This window comes from Contarinia nasturtii, unplaced genomic scaffold, assembly GCF_009176525.2.
Source record: "Contarinia nasturtii isolate CC-2019 unplaced genomic scaffold, AAFC_CNas_1.1 Cnas_scaffold_5494, whole genome shotgun sequence".
Lineage (NCBI taxonomy): Eukaryota > Metazoa > Arthropoda > Insecta > Diptera > Cecidomyiidae > Contarinia > Contarinia nasturtii.
Genome location: NW_022202765.1, coordinates 1,853 through 5,178, shown reverse-complemented (window position 1 = coordinate 5,178; position 3,326 = coordinate 1,853). Strand labels below are relative to the sequence as shown.

Here is a 3,326-nt window from a genome sequence, read left to right as displayed (position 1 = left end):
CCATTGTTATTGCGCCTCAAATAAACAATGAATCAAAATACGCATTATCGTAATAGTAAGGCTAATGATCAACAAACATAGCGGTGCAAGACCGGGTGAATCAAAAGTCATTGTACAGTCGTAAGAATGTTAAGTAAAAACCCTTCAGTTATTCTGGCCCACCCTGTAAAAAAAATACGGGCACCTTAGACCCGAAAATTCAATAAATACCATACAATGTTGCTAGCTAGCTATCTATATCAGCTATTGCTATAGGAATATATAAATAGCTACTATGTAACACATCTCTTCGCTCAGGTGCTGCGTATACTCGACATAACCACTCACATATAATTCTCAAGAAATTCTTTTGAAAACAAAACAAAGTTTTATTGTGAACAAAATCGGTTGATGCGATTGTAGTTTCAAAGTGATGGAAATTGTTTATAGTTGTGTTCACATTATGTTGTCAAACGAAATATTATTAGAAGTTAATGAAACAAGTGGATCCATTTCACTGAAATTCATAAATTTGATTCGTAGACATGCACAATTGTATATACATAATCCATTTGACACGAAAATGACCACCATAATGGGCCGAAACGTTACATTTTTCAAAGTTAGAATTTACTAAAAAATTCTAATCAATCTAGGTATCGTATTGGGGGTGGATTATATTTCTAAATGCAGGGTCCGTATAAATAATTATTCATATAGTAGTCGAAAGTATTTTAAATCTAATGTTTCTTGTTTTAAGAATAGGTCCTGTTAATTGGATCTGGCGCAGATGAACTATTTGGAGGCTATACAAGACATCGCAATGCATTTTTACGTGAATACGACGATGGATTAACATCATTTGAACGCCTTGAAAAAGAATTGGAATTTGATTTCAAGAGATTGCCAAACAGAAATTTGGCAAGAGATGACCGTGTTATTGCTGACCATGGTGTTTCAATTAGAGCACCATATATTGAAGAAGTTTTCACACGCTTTATTCGATCATTGAAACCATTTCAAAAGTGTTATCATCAATTGGATCAAGGGATTGGAGATAAACTTCTTTTGCGCTTGTGTGGCTACCGTCTCGGGCTTCGAAGAGTGTCCGTATTGAAGAAAAAAGCAATGCAATTTGGATCTCGTATTGCCGATAGTAAACAGAATGCAAAAGAAATTTCCAAGTTACTTGTATAATATACTGACGTCTTTATTTTATAATTTTATAACTAACCAACTGTAACTTGCCTTATATGTCGTGAAAAATTAATAAGAGGATTAACATGCAAAGTAAATTTCAATGCATATACCTTTAAATAGGACGGATATCAAAAAAGTTATTATTTTATGAGTGAATATTATTGAACCTATCTGGGAATACAAAAAATTGTTTCTCTTTCAATTTGAACAAATTTCATCTATAGATGAAATATTTCAAGGCACACATTCATGATAGTTTTTTTAATTACGTTTTTGATATAAGACATTATAATTTATTTCTCTGCTTTAATAACGAAGTACTACTTCTACTAAATTTATATTTTATGCATTAAATTATATAAATTCCAATAAAAATCATTCTTCAAATTTTTTTGTTACAGAAATTTACAGTGATTTTTTCATTATTATGATACTTGACATGCATTTTCTAGAATTTTCCTTTGAATGTACATTTGTTGTTGCAAATTTTTTTTCAGGCACAAACTTTATTTTGTTAAGTACAAGTGGTAATTTTTTTTTTTCAAGTTTTGGTTTTTTTTTATAAGTACGAATTTTCTGTAAAATTAATAATGAGTAGACATGTTGTAGAACAAACTACACAGATTTTCAGTTTGTTTAGCTTCCAAAAATTCCGTATAAATGTTATAAGCCCCACAATTTTCCTGCTAAAAATTGAATACTTCTAATAGATCGCATTTTGATATGTAATGACTACTGTAAAAATGTAATAAAAAATTTAATATTCAAATTTGGAAGCTTTGGAAGGTTTTGCTTATCGTTTTACATGCTTTGCTTAGTTTGTACAAACTATAAATGCAATACACCATCCTTTTGATTTATCAAACTGTTGGAATCATCCAGTGATTGATTTTCAAGTAAATCAAGAACTTCATCCTCTTGATCGTCGTTTTCAATTTCGTCGGAAGCAGGATTTGTATGTTGTGATTGTTGTGAACCGCTTGACACTTGGCTATTGCGCGAGAATGAACCACGCCGTGGTGCAGCCAATGTTCGTTGATTTGCTGGCTTAACCGTTATTATGAGTTTAGCGCTATTTGCTACCATCATATCAGTCACCTAAAATATATATATTGTATTTATTTAAATAATTTCAAATGAACCATCAAGGCGAAAAAATCTGTTCGGTGCATTTTTTATTATTATTCAACTGTAATGGGTAGCATTTTGAAGAAATCGATGAAAATTCATTTTTTTCCATTTTTAACCACCGAAATTATTTTTACGAAAAAAGGTATGGCCACATTCGGAATGAAACGACCGCGTAGATAATGTTAAAAAAAAGATCATCACGATCGGTTGAAAATTGGAGGAAATATGGTCATTTTACCAAAAATGCCGAAAAAGACCCACAATTGGTCGAATGATGTGTTTGTATCTTTGCATTTTGTCCGTAGTTTTTTTTAAATCGTTTGAAATTATTTTTTATTGAAAGTAGATGGAAAACTACGCAACCTACTTTTGCATTTTTTTAAAATTCGTTGCTTAAATGATTTTTGCCTGGGGTCGAACATTTTTGGGAGGCGCTTTTTGAGTTTTTTATCAATCGGATATTTTTCTGGTCATCTGCAAAGCATTTTAAAAGGTATGAACTCGCTTTTCTGAATCCGAAGTCAGATTTGAAATATTTCTTAAAAATGCGTACATAGGGAAAATCAAAAAACTAGGTGTTTGTTATGACTAAATAACATGTGTATAGAAAGTCTTTGGAATAAATTCAGACGTTGCCATTTGAACAACAAACACACAATATTAAATTCGTTTTTATTGGTATAAACCTTTATTCATTGGCTATCGAATAGCACATTCACTTCACACTGAACGGACCATTATCTTAGATTTTCCTCAGTATGCGTCGAACCATCAAAATTATGTTCTGGACAACCGATTTGTCGATTTCTATCAACTTTCTCTCAATCCATCCAACCAATTGTTGTACGTTTCAAGTATTTTGGACCTTCGCCTATCATACATCCAAAAACAGGCTAGAAATAATTAATTTGGTGTTTTTTTCTGAAGTTAAAATGATGGTCCTTTCTTCATGGAAATCCTATTTTTCAAGAGCCATTATTGTGGTTTTTTCTGCTTGCAAATCAGATAGTTCCCAA

General features: G+C 31.6%; 1 long non-coding RNA gene across 1 annotated transcript; it reads left to right on the top strand.

Annotated features, from left to right (window-relative positions):
* Positions 1-6: 6 nt before the first annotated feature.
* Positions 7-1,583, top strand: LOC116351444. The gene is made up of 2 exons (XR_004202144.1): positions 7-673; positions 745-1,583. It is a non-coding gene; the product is annotated as an uncharacterized LOC116351444 (long non-coding RNA).
* Positions 1,584-3,326: the final 1,743 nt, after the last annotated feature.